Genomic DNA, 22,573 nt, shown 5'->3' with positions numbered 1-22,573 from the left:
CTTACTACTCTCTGAGTAAAGAACCTACCTCTGACATCTGTCTTATATCTATCTCCCCTCAATTTAAAGCTGTCTCCTCGTGCAAGGCATCACCATCGGAGGAAAAAGGCTCTCACTGTCCACCCTATCCAATCCTCTGATCATCTTGTATGCCTCAATTAAGTCACCTCTTATCCTTCTTCTCTCTAACGAAAACAGCCTCAAGTCCCTCAGCCTTTCCTCATAAGATCTTCCCTCCATACCAGGCAACATTCTGGTAAATCTCCTCTGCACCCTTTCCAAAGCTTCCACATCCTTCCTATAATGCGGCGACCAGAATTGCACGCAATACTCCAAATGCTGCCGCACCAGAGTTTTGTACAGCTGCAACATGACCTCATGGCTCCGAAACTCAATCATTCTACCAATAAAAGTTAACACACCGTACGTCTTCTTAACAGCCCTCTCAACCTGGGTGGCAACTTTCAGGGATCTATGTACATGGACACCGAGATCTCTCTGCTCATCCACACTGCCAAGAATCTTACCATTAGCCCAGTACTCAGTCTTCCTGTTATTCCTTCCAAAATGTATCACCTCACACTTTTCTACATTAAACTCCATTTGCCACCTCTCAGCCCAGCGCTGCAGCTTATCTATGTCCCTCTGTAACTTGTAACATTCTTCCGCACTGTCCACAACTCCACCGACTTTAGCGTCATCTGCAAATTTACTCACCCATCCTTCTACGCCCTCCTCCAGGTCATTTATAAAAATGACAAACAGCAGTGGCCCCAAAACAGATCCTTGTGGTACACCACGAGTAACTGGACTCCAGTCTGAACATTTCCCATCAACCACCACCCTTTGTCTTCTTCCAGCTAGCCAATTTCTGATCCAAACTGCTAAATCACCCTGAATCCCATGCCTCCGTATTTTCTGCAGTAGCCTACCATGGGGAACCTTATCAAACGCTTTACTGAAATCCATATACACCACATCAACTGCTTTACCCTCATCCACCTGTTTGGTCACCTTCTCAAAGAACTCTATAAGGTTTGTGAGGCACGACCTACCCTTCACAAAACCGTGTTGACTATCTCTAATCAAATTATTCCTTTCCAGATGATTATACATCCTATCTCTTATAAACCTTTCCAAGATTTTTCCCACAACAGAAGTAAGGCTCACTGGTCTATAGTTACCGGGGTTATCTCTACTCCCCTTCTTGAACAAGGGTTCAACATTTGCTATCCTGGACTAAACTTACACCATTAATTGCCGTCAGCTTTTATGTAACATTATGTGCTCCTTGCTGCATCATGCTCTTAGCTATAGAGAGTCATAGTATGGTGAACTCAGAAGAAATTATTCATTTCCTCTTGAAATATAATCAGTCAAATGTCGCACATGCCTAAAAAATACAAATCCTGATCCACCAGTGAACCTCACTTTCATATATTTTATCACAAACTGAGCTGCACCTGCCTGAGCACATTTCTATCATCAGCCCAGTTTGGTTTTGCATTTAGACCAATAGATTGGTGAGCTTCATCATCATTGATGTTCGCATTACAGGTCTTAGATCAGCGCCCTTGAACAGCAATTGTTACAAGCAGGTCTCCCCCCCCCCCCCCCCCTATCTGGAAGCTGGAGATTTTCCGTACGCTATTTTCGCAGAACATAAGCAATAGGAGCAGAAGGAGGCCATATTCCCTCTTGATTTCCCTTTGTGCCCTAAAATCTACAGATCTCAGCCTTGACGATACCCATGTACTGCCCACCAACAGTTCTCTGGGATAGAGAATTCTAACCATTCTCTACCCACTGAGTGAAGAAGTCACTCCTCATCTCAGAGACTGATCCCTAGTTCAAGAATCTCCAGCCTGGGGAAATCTCTTCTTTTCAAATAACTCCATGAATTCGCTCCTCCCTCCCTTTCTGGTCTCATCCTGCGCCTTAATCCTTTGAGGTATCTGTGCTCCTCTAATTCTAGCCTCTTGAGCATTTGAATTTTAATTGATTTACCATTGGTGGCTGTGCCTTTACCTTCTGTGGTGAATGTAGAAATTGTTATATATTCTGCTGCAGTAATAGTAGTAAAAACCCGGTATAAAATGCATACAGGCAGAATGCCTACTAAAGTTGTAATTAAGAAGTCATAAAAGGTGAGGTAATTATTGATTATAACCATTTACTTGTGTACAGAGAGAAATGGCTAATGGAACATTGCATTTATTGTAGGAGATTTCCCAGGATATAGATAATTTAATGATTGCATTTAGTCCATGCTAAGCAGGTCACAGGACATTCTTCAGTTTTAATTGTAAGATCCTGTGTCCTGTCCTTATTTTTAAAAGATATATTTTAAATTGACATTATCATTTATGACCAAAAAGCAAAACATATGGCAATTTGGGGAGCAGCAGGTTAGTTGGAACCAATTAGTTTTGTATTTGAAGTTAATATAGTCACACTAGATATATGAAGGTCACTTATGTATCACTTAAACTTGCACCATCTCAAAACTACATTTCTTTCTGCTTGAGGGATCTAATGTTTCACACCAGGAAAAAGCAGATCGAAGCAGGACACAGGCCCAAAAATTACAAGCCATTAATTTTTGAAGAGACTGCCCTGTAGATTGGTGGCAGTGAGAGCAATGAGAAAATGGACGTAGGTGAAGCCAATGATTTCTCTGAGGTTCAGGGCTGGTGGCCTTTAAAAAAAATTCATTTATGGGATGTGGGCATCGTTGGTTAGGCCAGCGTTTATCGCCCACCCCTGGTTGCCCTTCAGAAGGTGGTGGTGAGTTGCTTTCTTAAACCGCTGCAGTCCTTGAGGTGTAGGTACACCCACTGTGCTATTAGTGAGGGAGTTCCAGGATTTTGCCCCAGCGACAGTGAAGGAACGGCAATATATTTCCAAGTCAGGATGGTGAGTGACTTGGAGGGGAACCTCCAGGTGGTGGGGTTCCCAGGTATCTGGAGCTCTTGTCCTTCTGGATGGTAGTGGCCGTGGGTTTGGAAGGTGCTGCCTAAGGAACCTTGGTGAGTTACTGCAGTGCATCTTGTAGATGGTACACACGGCTGCCACTGTTCATCGGTGGTGGAGGGTTTGAATGTTTGTGGAAGGGGGAGCAATCAAGCGGGCTGCTTTGTCCTGGATGGTGTCGAGCTTCTTGAGTGTTGTTGGAGCTGCACTCATCCAGGCAAGTGGAGAGCATTCAATTACACTCCTGACTTGTGCCCTGTAGATAGTGGACAGGCTTTGGGGAGGTCAGGAGGTGTATTTATTATATCTTCATCATTTCCCTCACTGCCACACACATGAACCCAACCAAAAATCATTGTATATTGTAATTTAAGCACCATTTTGCAGCAGCATTGCAATAAGTTTTCTATTTTTGTTTATTTCTCATGCACAATAGTGGTCAAGAATAAGTCAGCATTGTGGATCATTATTTCTGTTAAAGCAATGGCGCAGCTCCACCTTCTGTTGAGGATGTTGATAGTGATCTTGAGGAGGAAGAATTGGCGAATGACACTGGGGGAGAAAACCAGAGAATTGAATTGACTCCATCCTCAGTTGCAGTGTTAAGGAAGCAAGCATTAGAGGTTCTGTTTATAAACGGAGATTGCTTTCTGAGCATGTTGTCTCCAGGAATCACTTGACTCGATCGCAAAGGTCTCTGCAAAGTTTGACTCGGAGTGCATGGGAAGGCATCTCTGGGCTGCAATCTACTCACGGAGCACGTAACATCATTGTTACCTGAAGGGAGATTTCGAGTGACACCTGGTCATAGTATACGTTGCGATGGTGCAAACTGCTCCTTCAGAATTTTGGCTTCAAATCGCTGGGGGACTGGAGGGAGAGATTCCACAACATCTGTGAGAAATAATCAAGTTGGCAGCTTCCCACAGGCATAGACCCAGAGTAGCACAATAGTTGCTGGAAAGGTTTGCACGTTTATGCCTGGAACAGTTGTAAGTGAACATTATGTAACCCCTTCCCCCACCACCTGCCCCCACCCCACTCTGACCCAAAGAGGTCCTCTCCTAGACAATGCCATTTGAACACTGAAATTCAAGTGACTCATTCGTTATAATTTGCTGATATCAGGATTGTTGGAAGAAACATTAAACTAAAAGAAAATATAGCTGAGCTATTGGTGAAATATGATGTGGAGATGCCGGCGTTGGACTGGGGTGAGCACAGTAAGAAGTCTTACAACACCAGGTTAAAGTCCAACAGGTTTATTTCGATGTCACTAGCTTTCGGAGCGCTGCTCCTTCCTCAGGTGAATGAAGAGGTATGCTCCAGAAACATATATATATAGACAGATTTGAATCTGACAATGGGGCTATGACCCCCACGCCCGTGAGGAGACGGGCACAAATCACTTTGGACTTTCCAGGAGAAACGTCAGAGTGATTCTCTGTTTTGAAGGGGGCCAGCAGGGCCCTGGAGTAGTCCAGGCAGCTCCGGCTGCCGATACGGGGCCCTGCACTTCAGGCCTCGGGGCCGCCTGTGGAGGGGCCCCCGCGCCACATTGCGGACCCACACGGCGGACCGGCCCCGACAATATAGGCCACCCCCCCAGATCGCGCGCACCTGCCGATCGGTGGCCCCCGATCACAAACCTGACCGTCCCGGAGCCCCCCCCCCCCCCCCCCCCCCCCCCCCCCCCAGTGACGGATCCACTCGTCCCCCCGTCCCCCCCCATCACCAGGGCGGCCACGAATTGTGTCCACAGCCGCCACTCCGAGCTCCCGCCAGGTGGAACCACGAGTGAACCACGGCGGCGGGAACCCGGGCAGCTGTCGGCGGAGAATCGCCGCGGGGGCCTCTTTCAATGGCCCCCGACCGGCGCCCCGTCGACTGTGCGCGCGATTGCCGCCGATTCTCTGGTCCCCGGAGAATCGCGGGATGGCATCGGACCCAATCGTGGGTCGGACGCCCCATTCGCCGCCCCCCGCGCCGAGCACGATTTCGGCGTGGAGAGGCTCGGAGAATCCCGCCCATGGACTATCTATGATCAGTAAAGATAATACTGGCTGTTTAATGTTAGGATATCTACTTGTTTATAATCAGTGACTAGTGAACCATACAATTTTATAAGTAAAATTTTAATGTAGGTGAGTAAGTTGTTTATGGTGTTCTCCATTCAGTTTGTGATTATAACTTCACAGAATCACAGAATCTTTACAGAAGGAGGCCATTCGGCCCATCGAGTCTGCACAGCCTCGGTGTCAGAGCATTCTACCTAATCCCACTCCCCTTCCTTATCTCGCAACCTTGCACATTATTTCTTTTCAGATTGCAATTCAATCCTCTTTTGAATACTTTCTATTTTCAGTCCACAAGATGATGACAGGGTTGGACAAGAGAATGTAGAAACTTGACATATGGAGCCCCTAGTGACTAAAGTCTGCAACTACATTGTGTAAATCGGCATAGCAAAATGCAACGATGAATGCTGACAGAAATACACAACCAAACCTGTGACAACATTGGTTATGTGGACAGAAAGTGCAAGACTTTTAGTTCTGGGGGTATCTTTTTCACTCAGAGGCTGGTATGGATCTAAGAACTTACTGCCTAGGAGGGTAGAAGCAGAAAGCCCTTATAACATTTTAAAAGTGCTTGGATATGCACTTAATAATCTTTATTATTATCACAAGTAGGCTTACACTAACACTGCAATAAGGTTACTGTGAAAATCTCCGAGCCGCCACACTCCGGTGCCTATTCAGGTACGCTGAGGGAGAATTCAGAATGTCCAATTCACCTAACAAGCACGTCTTTCGGGACTTGTGGGAGGAAACCGGAGCACCCGGAGGAAACCCACTCAGACACGAGGAGAACGTGCAGACTCTGCACAGACAGTGACCCAAGCCGGGAATCGAACCTGGGACCCTGGTGCTGTGGAGCAACAGTGCTAACCACTGTGCTACTTGAGGTGCCATATCCTACAAGGCGACAAGAGCCAGAAAGGGGTTTAGGCCAGATGACTCCATGTTGACAATGCAGACATAATGATCAAAACATTATCTTTCTATAATATAAATCTCTGATTCAATGATTCTTGACAATAATCTATTTCAATGTTCATAATAAGGATCTTCATCATGGCAATCGCATATTGAAAATTGTTACTTCCTATGAAGTCCAAATGTGACAAATCTCTTGCAATTACTGTGGGACTTTAATCACGAATTCTTGAATGAACGTGAATATCTAATATGCCCTCAGGTTTAGCCACACATTCTTTTTGTTTGAGATTACTGTTTTATCTCGCAGCCCAATCCTTCCATGAAATGGTTACTCAACAATGAAAAAGATCTGAAGACTATCTTTTTTCTGGGAGATGAAACCGAACATCAGACATTATGTGGAGAATGTGGAGGTAAGATTTCCTAACTGGATACTAGACAACTTGGCCTGCCTACAATCAGATTAGCTGAACACAGAGTTGCATGTCCCAGCCTCTCATCAACATGTTTACAGCTCAAGCAAGTCAACACCACACGATCATTCATCTAGACTGCAGATGACAGCATGCTTTTGAAATAAATTGACTGTACTGGATTAATATGTCAAAACTCCAGAGTTCAAACATAGAATTATTTCCTTTACACATTGTATCCTCCTGGGGCAGACCACTCTGATTCCCATTTTTGTTCAAAGTTGACCAACAGATTTAAAAAATGCAAAAGCGAAATGAAGCCCTCAAAATTTTACAAATGAATTGACGGAAAGTGAATACATTTAGAAATAAAGCAACATTGGGAGCCGCAAGCTTCACAGAAAACACAGTTCAGTTTCCTTAGCTGGAAAAATAATTGGAGAATAATCAAATATATCTAAAGTTAATTCAAGGGATGGGGGCTTCGCTAGCTCGACCTTATTTATTGCCCATCCCTAATAGCCTCTGAGAAGGTGGTGGGAGCTGCCTTCTTGAAGTACTACAGCCAAAGCGCTGTTAGGGTGGGATCTGCGGGATTTTGACCCATCGACAGTAAGGGAAATGCGATAAATCTCCAAGTCAGGATGGCGAGCGACTCGGAGGGGAACCTCCAGGTGATCATTTTCCCGGGCATTTGCTGCCCTTGTCCTAGATGGTAGTGGTCATGGATTTGGAAAGTGCCACCCAAGGCGCCTTGATGAGTTCTTGCCGTGCATCGTGTAGATGTTACAGACTGGTATGACAGCGTGATTAACACGCACTTGGGCTGAAAACATGTTGTGAGCTATTAGATTCAGTGCAGTCCTGAGGAGCCCTCTTTTTGGTGAGATGTTCAACCCAACTACTTGCTCAGGACAGTATCTCATGACAATTTTCCAAAGAAGAGCAAGAGGTCTCCCAATGTCCTGGCCAACATTCATCCCTAAAGCAAAACAGTTTAGTTGGCCCTTTATCTCATTGCTGCTTGAGGGACCCTCAATGCACAAATTGACAGCTGCATATGTCTATGTGACAAATATGACAATTATGACTACATTTCAACAGTAAATCATTGGGCGCAATTCAACTAAATGGCAGGGCCAACCTGGCACCTGACAGTATCCTTGCCAGCTGGCAGCACCACCTGGGCACATTGGCAGTGCCAGGCTGGCAGTGCCAGGTGGCACCAGCACTGCCAGAGTACCACCCTGTCCAAAGGGTATGCACCAGGGGGCCTCTGATCCCCTGCGAGACCCTCATGAGTGCCGTTCCATCTGGTCCCCATTTGTGGGAAGTATTTTAAGAAGCCCATAGGCTTCTGAACCAGCTCTCAGCCTCAAAAAGGGTCAGACATCTACACCACAAACAGTCACGCAATGTGATATTACCCTGAGGGGCCAATTAATGACCAGAGGGCGCGCTCAGTGTCCAATTAGGGATGGGATAAAGGCAGGTCCCAATCAGAGGACCAGCAGCTCTGCAACCTCAGCAGGGTCACCAATAGAGGTGGTGACTGCTGAGGCTACAAGAAGAAAGAGGAGAGACATAGAGGTACCTTTGAACGGCCGTCAGTAAAGGTGGAGATGCGAGGCGAGGCCTGGGAGGTAGGTCTCGCTGATTAGAGGGGTGAAATCTCCAGTGGAACCATGGGAGCAGTCACTGAGTGCAGGAACAGAAGAACTATCGGAGCAGGAGTGGGTCATTTGGCTCCTCAAAGCTATTCCTTCATTCAATAAAATCATGGCTGATCTGATTGTGACCTCAGTTCCCCTTTCTAGTCTGTCCCCTTGACTCACTTGTTGAGCAAATGTCTACATAACTCAGCGTTGAATAAATTCAATGGCCCAGCCTCCATTACTCTCTAGGGGGGGAAAAATTCCACCGAAACCTAACCCTAACCACAGACTAACAAACCTCTGACAGAAAAAAAATTCTCTTCAACTCTGTCTTAAAATGGATCCCCTAATTCTAGTCTCTCCTACGTGGGGAAACATCCTCTCAACTCCCACCATGCCAAGTCCCTCAGAACCTTGGTCCCGGATTCTCCAATTCCGCACCGGCTCGGAGAATCAGAGTTGACGCCGAGATGGCCCGCAATGCTAGTCCGATGCTGGGACGCGATTCACTGGCGACCGGAAAATTGGCGCCAGCCGCCCGTGCGCAATCGACGCGGCGCCGGTCGGGGACCGTTGAAAGAGGCTCCCGCGGCGATTTTCCACGGTCGACCAGCCGAGTTCCCGCTGGCGTGGTTCTAACATGGTTCCACCCGACGGGAGCTCAGACCCGCGGGGGCCGTCCTGGTGGGGGGGGGGGGGGGCGGGGGGGATCAGACTCCAGGGCGGCCTCCACAATGGCCAGGCCCACGATCCAGGGCCACCGATCGGCGGGCGGGCGCGATCTGGGGGGGCCTATCTTCTTCCATGCCGGCCCGCTGTGTGGCTCCGCCATGTTGCGCGGACCCTGCGCGCAAGCGGCCGCCGCGCGCATGCATGGAGCACTCCGGAGCCGTGCTGCCCCCCTGTGGGCCATGGAATTGCTGGGCCAGGAGACCTCCGGTGTTTACGCCAGCGTTAGCACTTAGCCACATTTATGATGAATCCCGGCCCTTATGTTTCAACAGGGTCACCTCTCATTCTCCTCAGGGAGGGAGACAGAAAGCAGGAAATTGCAGTCCAGTTAATTCAACATCTGTCAGAGAAAATGTTAGAAGCTATTATTAAAGACATTACAGCAGGGTACTTAGAAAAATTCAATGCGACCGAGCAGAGTCAACATGGTTTCGTGAAAGGGAAATTACGTTGAGCCAATTTATTGGAGTTCTTTGAATAAGTAACGTGCTGTGAATAGAGGTGAACGTACTGTATTTAGGTTTCCAGAAAGGGGGCTGGATTCTCCACAGCTCCGTGCCGTAATCGGGCCCGGCGCCAGTTCGGCGATTCTCCAGGACCCGAAAATCGGCATGACCACGGAGTACGCCACGGGGCCGGGGACCTATTGACAGAGACCCACCCAGCAATCCTCCGCTCCCGACCGGCCGAGTTCCCGACGGCGTGGAACAAACCACCTATTGCTGGTCGGGATGCTGGCGTGGCGTCCACAGCTGCACTGGTCGGGGGCGGCGGGATCAGAGACCGGGGCGGCCTTATAGGCAGCAGGGGAATAGATCTGCAGTGTTACATGTTCGGGCGCGCGGCCGATCAGGGGAGGTCTCCTTTCTGTGTGTGGTCCGAGTCTGCTATTTAACTCGGCGCGGCCGCTGGAGGCCGTGCGCATGCGCAGACTCCGTACTGGAAGTGCGGGGGCCCGTATCCGCAGCTAAAGGTGCGAGATTTACTCCAGGTCCTGGCTAGCTCCCTGCAGGGCATTGAATTAGCTCAACATTTTAAGCATAATTTGGGGAGTAAAACTCCACCGTTTTTACGCGTGGGGACATAGTCTCATTCTGGGAGAATCCAGCCATGATTCGATGAGGTGCCACGCCAAACTTTATTGCGAAAAATAAAATCCCATGGTATAGTGGCTAACATATTGGCATGGATAGGAGATTGGCTGGCCAACAGGCAACATAGAGTAGGTATAAATGGATCATTTTCTGGTTGACAAGATGTAACGAGTGGTGTGCCATAGGGATCAATGTTGAGGCCTCAACTTTTTATGGTTTAAATAAATGGCTTTGATGAAGGGATTGAAGGAAGGTTGCTGAATTTGCTGATGATACCAAGCTGGGTAGGAAAGTAAGTTATGACCTAAGGAGACTACAAAGGGTTAGAGACAGTCTGAGTGAGTGGGCAAAGGTTTGGCAAATATAGTGGGAAATGTGGGACACAAACTGGCACGTGTGGGAAAATTGTCAAGAAGAATTTAAAAAAGCGTATTGTCTAAATACCATGAGATTTTATTTTTTGCAATAAAGTTTGACGTGGCAGCTTATCGAATCCTGGGCTGGATTCTCCCAAAATCAGATTATGTCCCCCCCCGCCGGCGTAAAAACGGTAGAGTCATAGAATCATCATAGAGTTTTGTCGCACAGAAAGAGGCGCTTCAGACCATCAGGTCTGCACTGGTCATCATAAGTTCATAAGTTCATAAGATATAAGAGCAGAATTAGGCCATTCGGCCCATAAAGTCTGCTCCGCCATTCTATCATGGCTGATATGTTCCTCATCTAATGTTACAGACCAAGAGCTGGATTGCGAAATCAGCCAGAGCATCTCCTCCCTCGAACACATGACCAAGGAGTGGGAGTTGGCAATTTAGCCTCCCCAGCTTAAATACGCTCAATGTGACCTTTGCTGACCCCTTCCTGGCCTCAACTCCACCGTCCTGCCCGTTCTCCATAACCCTTCAACCCATTACCAATTAAAAATATGTTTAACTCCTCCTTAAATTTACTCACTGTCCCAGCATCCACCGCACTCTGGGGTAGTGAATTCCACAGGTTCACAACCCTTTGGGAGAAGTGGCTTTTCCTCAAATCTGTTTTAAATTTGCCGCCCCTTATCCTGAGATTATGACCTCTCGTTCTAGACTGTCCCAGAAGAGGAAGCAGCAGCTCCACGTCTACTTTACCCATACCTCTTAGCATCTTGTACACCTCAATTAGATCTCCCCTCATTCTTGTAAACTCTAGAGAGTACCAGCCTAAACTGTTCCATCTCTCCTCATACGACAAACCCCTCATCTCTGGAATCATCTAATTTAATCCCATTTTCCGGAACTTGGTCTGTAGCCTAGTCTGCTATGACGTTTCAAATGCTCATCTAAATGTTATTTAAATGTTGTAAAGGCTCCCACCTCTACCGCCCTTTCAGGCAGTGAGTTCCAGATTCCCACAACCCTCTGGTGAAAACGTTTTTCCCCAAATCCCCTCTGAAACCCCTGCTCCTTACCTTAAATCGCTGCCCCCTGGTTATTGACCCCTCTGCTGAAGGGAAAGGTTCATTCGTATCTACCTTAAGCATGTCCAATGCCTATTGCAGGGCTCTGAGATGCAGAGGGATTTGGCTGCCCTAGTGCAAGGATCAACAAAAAGCCAAGGATGCAATTACAGCAAGTAATTAGTAAAACTAATGGAATGTTACCATTTATTGCGAGGGGGTTTGAACACAAACGTAGGGAGGCTAAGCTTCAGTTGTACAGGGCACTAGTGAAATCACATCTAATGTATCGTGTGCAGTATTGGTCTCCTTATTTAAGGAAGGGTGTAAATGTTTTGGAAGCAATTCAGAGAAGGTTAACTTGACTAATATCAAGAATGGGCGGGTTGTCTTATGGAGTAAAACTGGACAGGCTGGGCTATGGCGCCCCATGCTGTGTCCTTTCGATATCTATAAATGTCAATGAAGAGCTCGCCCTAAGGGAATTAGCCTATAATTTACGAAGGTTACAGAATTCAGTTGAACACATTCATATAAAAGTGATAAAGGCACAACCTGGGTTAGCTTGGAAGCATCTAATAATGTCATTTGTGGTCTCGGGAGGGGGGGGGGGGGTTATATAATGGTATCCAATTTTGAGATTCAATGAGATAAAAGTATTTATAATCTCTTGTTTATACCCATGGACACTGTGTAATTCCATCATTGGACAATATTGAGAAATTAGACACTATTTTTTGCCAAGAGAAAAAATTGGAGTGCACTGAAATGATAAAGTTGATGGTTAACTGATGATATTAAGCCTTGGGCACAATTTATTGGCATTGCGGCCTTTGTGTCCGTGTCCAATAGGTGTTAATGAACATTTTATGGATGCCACAGTGATTTAGAATATTTTAATGAAATGTTTATGTCTAACCTTGAATTTACATGAAAACTACTAGATTATCATTCCAGCCATGTGATATGCCTGCGTTGCTAAGAAAGTGACCACTAAGTGTTCATCATAAACATGTGTGACTTAAATATTAGAGTTCAAAAAGAAAAAAAATGATACTCTCTAAAGACTAGGTAAGACACAACTGTTCATTTGTTTGTCGTACTGTAGGTTTATTCATAGTCATGTATGTAAATGTTGTGAACTATGTTTTGACAATGAAGAAAGATCCAACTATCTATAATGAGGGGACAGTATCTGAAAGTTATATCCTAACAAATATATCTCCTTTATAAGCAGCATTCTGCTGCATGGTGAGTATGGGGTAATGTATTGCTGTCAGCTTCACAAAGCTTGCACCTTACTAATTGCAATGGGACTTGCTTCAGATCACATGCTGTTGTAGAACCAGGAACTTCTGTCATGTGAGAGCACCTTTGAGAAATGGATGTTTATAAATGGGTGTGTATATAAATGCCTGTAGTGAGAGTACCTTTAAGAAATGGGTGTTTACTACTGCAGTGATGTCAGAGTGTGGGTGGAGCTGGGCTGTCTGTCAACCTTTTACTTTTGTTTTAGGCAGGGTGTGTTTTCGTTTCGTTTTCAGTGTTGGAGCTGAAGCCAGGCCAAGCAGGCGTACTGCTGTTCTCTCTGCCATCAAAAGACTATCTCTTGATCATTTGGTGAATTCAGAATTATAAATGTTTTCAGTAGTGACTTTAACCTGATGTGCTTCTGATAAAGGTTTTGTTTTTAAGTCGTATGGATGTTAAAAAGGAAAGCTTAAAGGTTTACTTAGTGTTGTAGTCTTTGAGGGTTGTATTTGAATTAATGGTTGCTAAGATGTTCACTATATGTTTTAAAAAGGTTAACTTGAGTTCATAGAATAAACATTGTTTTGCTTTAAAAAATACTTTTCCATTTCTGCTGTACCACACCTGTAGAGTGGGCCGTGTGCTCCCCATATCACAATCTATTAAAAGTTGTGGGTCAGGTGAACTCCATGATACACTTTGGGGTTCTCTAAACCCTTGCCCATAACACTTCAGATGGGCCATTGACTCAACCCCACACCGACATGTTACAACCGGCTATCAAGATCACCAACACTCCCCACTCACTAATAGCCAGGGAGTATCTTGGGAGAGGAAAATAACTTGAGTGATTTTTTTTATTTCAAAGGCCTTTCGAGCAATTCGGGAAAACGAAACTGTGAAATTCCTCTGTCTTCCCCATAGCTGATCAAAGGAGACCAGGATCCATAAGGCACATTGCCCCAAATCCCACCCACATATGGTTCATACTGTCCAGATGTTAAGAACCCTGCTGCTGTTACCTGCGAGAGCGTCTCAAAACCCCAAAGTATAACTTGAAACATTGGTTCTTCATGGTGTATATTTCTGTGGAAGACTGTGAGGAACAACGTAGAACCCAGCGAGGGACCAGTCCAGCTGTTGCGTTAACAATTAACAAAGAATATGTATTAAAGTAAAAGAGAAGAAAAAACACATGACAAAAGACTAATATACACAATGATACTTAGGTATATTGATAGATAAACACACCGTGTTATTTGAAGTTACCTCTTGTTCCCACATTCCCTGAACTCACTGACACCCCCATTTCCCAAGCAACATCCAATTTTTATAGCTCTATAGGTCAAATCCTGTTAATAGTTACCACACAATCCCACTTAGATGACCAGGTCTGGGAAAATGTCTCTTCCTGTTTCAACAAAGACACAAAACTGTATCTTTTTAGAGAAGAATATCTGAAATCTGCCGTGTCTCTAAATCATAGCTGGAACAGGTCTCCATGGCTTGGATCAGTGATAGAACTGGTCTGTCTGGCTGTTGGATGGAGAACTAACCTCCTTCCCCAAAGCAGTGCTAACAGTTATATAGTCTCTTTGATATTCTTCTCTGTGGATTTTGCTGTCTACCTCTCACAAATTTCTTGCCCTTAGAAGTTACCATTTGTATAATCCAAATAAACTTTGGTAAACAATATTTCTGATATGGCCATTTGCACCTCAGTGACTCTAGACTCCTGCTAATCTTGTTACTGGGAAAATTGCATCTCATTATTCCTTTAGGTGCCCGCTAGTGTTGTTACTTTTCTGTTACTTTATTTTCATTTCAAGTTCACTGTTAATCGCATTAACATTCCACATTCCTGACACATGTTGCAAACTGATTTTTTTTTCACTTAAAAGTCATCAGATGCCATGTTGGGCTTTTCCCTCTGCAGCCTTTTTGTAATGTGCACCCGTGGAGTTGCAACTCGAGGGGTTGATAATTATTCATGTGCGATAATCCACAATATTTAATTAGACATTCTTCAAAATGGTGGATAAGTCAAATTTCATCTGATTAGTGAATAATACATTGGTTTTTAATTAATTAGTAAGATAAACCAAATTTCATCTGAATAGTGACTAATATATTGGTTTATAATTAATTAGTAAGATAATCCAGAAAGATTTCAAAGTACTAGGAACTGAATGTAGCTACATAAACAATATAATCAAAAGTAGAAAATTGGCAGTTTTTATTTTCCATTGGTGTGAGTTATTAACAATAATAAAGTTGTATTTTTGACACCTCCCACCAACCGGACTACCGATTCTTAATAGAAGTTAAAATAAGAGTCCAATAATGGACTATGAATGAAATGTAACTTTGACTGATCACTTACCATAGTTTGGAAAGAACTGATGCAAATTGCAGGTTTGAACCTATTAGGTGTCAAGGCTCTGTGTTTCGGGGCACTCCTATCCTCATCTTTCCCAGTTTTTTTGGATTATCCAAACATAGTTTGAGCACTTCAAGGCTCCACCATTCAATAAAAATCACCTGTGACCTAACTCCATTTACCCAGCTTTGTCACGTGACTCTTAAAACGTTGGATTGGCGGAGGAGACGCCTTGTCAATGGTTTCCTGCCCAGTTACTTTAATTCAATTGGGCACAGTAATTGCACCGGAAGGAGACTCCTTAACGGTGAAGACCTGCACAATTCACATATCTCCAGACATACTCCACACACTCTGGATATATTCACAAGGACCAATAGGTATACAAAACAAACACGACTAATGAATTTATCACAAGGTGCAATAAGTTCTGGAATCGACAGTTCTGATTGGAGGGCTACTTGTTGGTTACATCCAAAAAATTAATAAATTTACACATAGCCTCCTCTTTAAATGTAAATTAAATACACAATCGAATGTTCATGAACACATATCTAATATGTTAAAAATGTTGTACTCTACTAAAAAATAGCTGTATTGATTGGAAACCAGTCACCTTGACTCTGACAATATTGTAATGTGACCGGACTAGTAACCAGAGGCCCAGGCTAAAGCTCTGGGGACATGGGTCTGAATGTTTCACCCATCGGGGCGCACATTCGGTGGAAGCAGGTGGAAAGACCCCGGCTACCCCTGTAGCACAATTTCACGTTGGCTAGCCAATTAATGGGCAGACAGCGCGAAACATGCGCTGGGAAAGGCTGAGCGTTGCCGGAGAGGGCTGGCGCTGAGAAACGGGGGGGGGGGGGGCTGGCCCCTTTAATGTGCATCCTCGGCGGGACAGTCGATGCGTAGCTGTCTCAGGTAGCTGCAGACCTGTGAAAAATAAATCGGGGCAAAAATCCATGCAAAGAATGTCTAGGCCGTGCATTCAAACATAGGCCTGGGCCTGGATTCTCCGCCCCGCCGCGCCACATTTCTATTTCACCCCAGCGGCAGGATGCTCCGTTACGCCAGCCAGTCAATGGGGTTTCCCATCGTGGGGCAGCCCCACGCCGTCGGGAAACCCCCGGGCTGCCAACGGGAGCCTCCCCCGGCGAAGAATCCAACCCCTCATTCCCCAGACGGCCTTTTTAATTTTATTTCAGCCCTCATATTTCATCTCACCCTGGGTAGAGGTTGCAGTTAAAACAGAAAGACAACGTGGTCAATCTGCACGTCTGAAGACCATAAAGGCAGACAGGCCATGTCCAATTACAGTCAACTGGCCCCTTAAGGGGCTAAATTGCCAGTTTGATTGTCAGTAGGTGCACCTCCGTCTCTCATGCTTGCCTGCCGGCTGAAATATTGCTTGAAAGCGTGTGATGCCATAGGGCGCATGTCCGCAATTATCTGCTCGGCCGGGTCAGCTGTGTGACCTTCCGAGGAACGCAACCTACTGGCCATGGATTCAAATCACCCAATGGCAGCTGGTGGAATTTAAATTCAATTAGCAAATCTGGAATTCAAAGTTACTCTCAGTCATGGTGAGCTTGAAACCATTGTCGATTGTTGTAAAAACCCATCTGGTTCACTAATCCTTGAGGGAAGGAAATCTGCCATCCTTACCTGGCCTGGCCTGCACGTGAATCCAGTCGCATAGCAATGTGGTTGACTTTTAATTGCCCCTGAAATGGTCCAGCCAGCCACTGGGCAGCACGGTAGCACAGTGGCTAGCACTGTGGCTTCACCGTGCTAAGGTCCCAGGTTCGATTCCCCGCTGGGTCACTGTCTGTGCGGAGTCTGCACGTTCTCCCCGTGTCTGCGTGGGTTTCCTCCGGGGACTCCAGTTTCCTCCCACAGTCCAAAGATGTGCAGGTTAGGTGGATTGGCCATGCTAAATTGCCCTTAGTGTTACAGGGATAGGGGGAAGTGAGGGCTTAAGTAGGTCGGTGCAGACCCGATGGACCAAATGCCTTCCTTCTGCACTGTATGATCTATGTTCCCATGTATGTTCCCTCTCCTCTCAATGACTGAATCAGTATTCCTCCATGTTGAGCATCAACTGGAAGATTCGCCGAGGGTGACAAGGGCTCAGAATGTACTCTGGGTGGGAGAATTCAATGTCCATCACGAAGAGTGTCTTGGTGGCACCACAATTGACCAAGTTGGCCAACTCCTAAAGGATATAGCGGCAAAACTGGGTCTGCGGCAGGTGGTGAGGGAACCAACAAGAGGGGAAAATCTATTTGACTTTGCCCTGCCCAGTTTCCCTCTTTCAGACGCATCTGTCCACACCACTATCTGTAGGAGTGACCACCACACACTCCTTGAGGAGATGAAATCTTGTCATGACCTTCCATTATGTTATGTGGCACCATTGCCAGACGGCCCGGGTGAATGAACCATCTCAGCAATATCCTGGGGTTCCCTGTGTTATTGATGCCAGTCTTCAGCCAATTCGATTCGCTCCACGTGATGTGATGACATAGCTGAAGGCACTGGATCTGCAAAGGCTAGGCCCTGCCACCATTCCAGAAGTAGTCCTGAAGACTTGTGTTTAAGAACTAGCTGTGCCCCTAGTCAAGCTCTTCCAGTGCATCTACAACACTGGCGTTAACCTGGCAATATGGAAAATTACCAAGGTATGGCTACTTCACAAAAAGGACAAATTCAACTTGGCCAATGCCCGCTCCATCAGTCTGCTCTTGATCATCAGCAAAGTGTTGGAAAGCGATGTCAACAGTGCTGTCAAGCAACACTTGCACAGCAATAACCTGTTTATTGATGCTCAGTTTGGGTTCTATCTGGGCCACTCAGATCCACATCTCATTACAACCTTGATCCGAACATGGACCAAAGAGCTGAATTTAAGAGGTGAGTGTGACATTATGTGAAATGTTCAGAATACAAAGGGTTACTGTCATATCATAATTAACCACTAGATGGAGCCAGATGCAGAACTATATAAAGCTCTGACTCACAGGCTTCTGGGAGAAGGCTGGAGAGGAGCAGTGAGAGTGTATAGAGTACAGTTATAGATAGAGTGTAGAGACTAGTGTTGGTAGAGTGTAGATTGTAAATTACTAGATTATTGTTTACGATAGGACTAAGTGGTCGAGCTTTAATAAGTAGTGTAAATAAAAGTTAGCTTTGTTAATGAACTTATCTTCTGTGGTCTTTGTGAGCACTGCAACATCCATCCTGAGAACATAATCACAAAAACCACCACAGTGAGGTGAGAGTGACTGCCCTTGACATCAAGGCAACATTTGACCGAGTGTGGAATCAAGGAGCCCGAGCAAAACTGAAGTCAATGGGAATCGATGGGAAAACTCTCCACTGGTTGGAGTCATACCTAAAACAAAGGAAGATGGTTGTGGTTGCTGGAGGTCAGTCATCTCAGTCCCATGATGCCGTTGCAGGAGTTCCTCAGGGTAGTGTCCTCGGCCCAACCATCTTCGGCTGCTTCATCAATGACCTTCTCTCCATCGTAACGTCAGAAGTGGGGATGTTTGCTGAGGGCTGCACAATGCTCAGCACCATTCGTGACTCCTCAGATACTGAAGCAGTTCATGTCCACATGCAGCAAGTCCTGGACAACATTTAGGCTTGGGCTGCTAAGTGATAAGTAACATTTGCGCTGCACAAATTCCAGGCAATAAACATCTCCAACAAAAGAAAATCTTAACCATCTCCTCATGACGTTCAATGATGTTACTGTTGCTGAATCCCCCACTATCAATATCCCGAGGGTTACCATTGGCCAGACACTGAATTGTATTAGCTGGTTTAGCACACAGGGCTAAATCGCTGGCTTTTAAAGCAGACCAAGGCAGGCCAGCAGCACGGTTCAATTCCCGTACCAGCCTCCCCGAACAGGCGCCGGAATGTGGCGACTAGGGGCTTTTCACAGTAACTTCATTGAAGCCTACTTGTGACAATAAGCGATTTTCATTTTTCATTTCATTTCAATACCTTGCTTACAAGAATAGGTCAGAGGTTGGGAATTCTGCAGCACATAATCTTGACACCCCAAAGTTTCTCACCACCTACAAGGCACAAGTCAGGAGTGCGATGGAACACTCTCCACTTGCCTGGTTGAGTGCAGCTCCAACAAGACTCAAGAAGCCGGACACTATCCAGGATAAAGCATTTGTCTTGATTGGCACCCAATGCAATACTTTAGCCATTCATTCTTTCCAATACCCACACACAGTGCTATCAGTGTGTGCCATCCATAAGATACACTGCAGTAACTCACCAAGGTTCCAAGGGACCATGGTAAATTATTGTTATTAGGTTCCACATAGCACCTTCCAAAATCCGCGACCTCGACCACATCGAAGGACAAGAGCAGCGAACACATGGGAACACCACCACCTGCAAGTTCCCCTCCAAATCGCACACTATCCTCACTTGGAAATATATTGCCCTTCTTTCACTGTGGCTGTGTTGAAACCCTGGAAAAAAAGTCCAGAGGACGTTGACAAAAATGATCCCGGGAATGAAGAGCTTGTCATATGAGGAGAGTTTGAGGACTCTGGGTCTGTACTCGATGGAGTTTAGAAGGAGAAGGGGGATCTCATTGAAACATACAGAATACTGAGAGGCCTAGAGAGAGTCGACATGGGGAAGATGTTTCCACCAGTAGGAGAAACTAGAACCTGAGGGTATAGCCTCAGACTGCAGGGACGACCCTTTAAAACCGAGATGAGGAGAAATTACTTCAGCCAGAGGGTGGGAAATCTGTGGATCTCATTGCCTATGGAGGCCAAGTCACTGAGTGTCTTTAAGACAGCGATGGATAGGTTCTTGATTAATAAGGGGATCAGAGGTTATGTGAAGAAGACAGGAGAATGGGGATGAGAAACATATCAGCCATGATTGAATGGCGGAGCAGACTTGATGGATCAAATGGCCTAATTCTGCTCCTATGTCTTATAGTCTTACGATCTAGCGCCCTCCATAACAGCACTGGGGGTGTACCTACACCACATGGACTGCAGTGGTTTAATAATAATAATGATAATCTTTATTATTGTCACAGGTAGGCTTACATTAACATTGCAATGAAGTGACTGTGAAAAGCCCCTAGTCGCCACACTCCAGCACCTGTTCGGGTACGCTGAGGGAGAATTCAGAATGTCCAAATTGCCTAACAGCACGTCTGAGATACCCTCAATTACGACTCAGGAGAGGAGGTTGATAATTCAAAGGCTTTAATAACCAGAGAACCAGACAGCTGCCGAGAAGTGTGCTCACTGCATGCTGCCCACTGAACGTAACCTTATATACAGTTTCCTGGGGGCGGAGCCAGAGGCGGAGTCCCCCACGGTTCCAAACGTGGTCTTAAAGGGGCCTACGCATTAAAGGTACATATGTATACAGATATCATTCATCGCAACGTCTTTCAGGACTTGTGGGAGGAAACTGGAGGAAACCCACGCAGGCACGGGGAGAACGTGCAGACTCCGCACAGACAGTGACCCAAGCCGAGAATCGAACCCGGGACCCTGGCGCTGTGAAGCAACTGTGCTAACCACCGTGCTACCGTGCCTCCCATCACCCGCACCACCACCTTCTGAAGGGCAACTAGGGGTGGGTAATAAATGCTGGCCTAGTCAGTTAAGCCCACATCCTGTGAACAAATCAATAACACCAAATGTTTCTGACATTCCTTTATTAATCAAAGCTAAGAAGAGGGATAACATCCGCGATTAGATATTGATGAACCTCAGGACCTAAACATTGGTTGAGGAGAAAATTTGCTGATGGTAACCAAACGGTTAAAGATTTACGGAAGGAGGATCACCTTCTGAAGGGAACATGGTAAATTATTGTTATTACCTCTGGGATCATAAATTACATAATAAAGCAATGACAGCTGGGCGCTGGAAACAAGTCAGTTCTTGAGAAGGGAGTTGTATTTGAGACAGCAAAGTAATAAAAAAAAACATAGCCCCTGGTGCTCCAGAGCTTTCTGATATTATCTCTGAATGAAAGAATTTGAATTTATGCACAATTTTTATCGCATCCTCAATACACCCCGAAACCACGTCTGACCCCAATGATGTTGTTTCGCGGTCCAGTCACTGTTGCTACGTAGGCCGGCGCACTGACTAACCGTCGCACAGTGAAATCCCGCAGACCGTGAAGGAGATGAATGACAAGTTAAGTTGTTTTTCTTGGCCATGTTTGAGGTGTTGAAGGTCAACCAGAACATTAGGAAAGCACCCCCCCCCCCCCCCCCCCCCCCCAATACTTCTTCAATGAATGCCGCGAGGATTGTTTTGCATCTGTTGATAGGATCTCAGTTTGACATCTCCTGCAAAAAAAGGCAGCACCTGCGACGAGACAGCACTCCTCCGGTACTGCACTGGAAAGAAAACCCAAATTATAAATTTGAGTCGCAATAAGCTTGAACTCACAACTTCCTACCACCAATTAAACCCAGGTTAACTGAGAGAAACGCGCACATCCCTGCGCGGTGCAAAGCATATTTTTCTTCACCGACTTCTGGTAAATTTTGGAAGAATGAGAGGTGATCATTTTGAAACTTGTGCTGAAATTTTCCAGCTCTTCGCGATGCCGGGATCTTGCGCTCCAGCTGATGGCGGCCCCCCTGTGCGCGCTCCCCAGTGGTGGAGGGTGCGGAGCACGCAAAACCCCATAGACATCGGCGAGGCAGGAAGATTTCACCGCCGATTAACGGTGCGCCATCTCCGCCACTGGAAAATACATCGTGGGGAGGCCGGGAAATCCCGTCGATAGGAGATCGTGAGGGGGCTTGACAGCATGTTCCTCTTTGACGGCAACACCAGGGGTGAGATCTTTCAGTTGTGCACACCAGCCGGCTTTTCTGGTCCCACCGACGACGGGCCCCTGCCGCAGGTTTCCAGGCGGCGTGGGGTGGAGTCAATCGGAAATTCCATTGGCAGCGACGGGACTACAAGACGCTGCCGCCAGCCAAGGCGGGCCACCTCTCTCTGCCGAGACACACGCTGCGGGGCGTCCAGAGACTCTCGTTCCAGATCTCAGGCGCACAATCTTTAAAAGGGGTCTTCTATCGAAGACAGAGTTGAGGAGATTATTTTCTCTCAGAGGCTCATCAATCTTTAGAACTCTGGGCGGGATTCTCCGACCCCCCGCTGGGTCGGAGAATCCCCAGGGGAGGATGGCGCGAATCCCGCCCCTCCGCCCTGCCGCCGGCTGCCGTATTTTCTGGTGCTGTTTTTCGGGCGGGGACAGAATTCCCGCCACACCGGTCGGGGGCTGTTGGCAGCGGCCCCCCTCCGCGATTCTCCGGGCCCCGATGGGCCGAGCGGCCGTCCATTTTTGGCCAGTCCCGCCGGCGTGAATCACTCAACTCACGCACCAGCGGGACCTGGCAGGTAAGTCGGCGGGGTCGGTCCTCGGGGGCTGGGGGGGGGGGGATCTCGGGGGTATCCGACTCTGGGGGTGGCCCCACGGTGGCCTGGCCCATGATCGGGTCCCACCGATCTGCGGGCAGGCTTGTTCTGTGGGGGCACTCCTTCCTTCTGTGCCAGCCCGTGTAGGGCTCCGGCATGGCTGGTGAGGAGATGAGAACCCATTGCG

The 22,573-nt window shown here is 46.6% G+C and overlaps 1 long non-coding RNA gene across 1 annotated transcript in view; it reads left to right on the top strand.

Moving 5' to 3' along the window:
* LOC140394930 (uncharacterized) overlaps nucleotides 1-22,573 on the top strand; it is a 279,350-nt gene that overhangs the window by 105,269 nt on the left and 151,508 nt on the right. Inside the window, exon 3 of the long non-coding RNA XR_011936074.1 lies at nucleotides 6,283-6,388. This is a non-coding gene — a long non-coding RNA (uncharacterized lncRNA). The remainder of the gene's footprint in view (nucleotides 1-6,282; nucleotides 6,389-22,573) is intronic.

Source organism: Scyliorhinus torazame, chromosome 18 (genome assembly GCF_047496885.1).
Source record: "Scyliorhinus torazame isolate Kashiwa2021f chromosome 18, sScyTor2.1, whole genome shotgun sequence".
NCBI classification, from domain to species: Eukaryota; Metazoa; Chordata; class Chondrichthyes; order Carcharhiniformes; family Scyliorhinidae; genus Scyliorhinus; species Scyliorhinus torazame.
The sequence above is the reverse complement of the archived record's forward strand: the minus strand, read 5'-3'. Positions and strand labels throughout refer to the sequence as shown.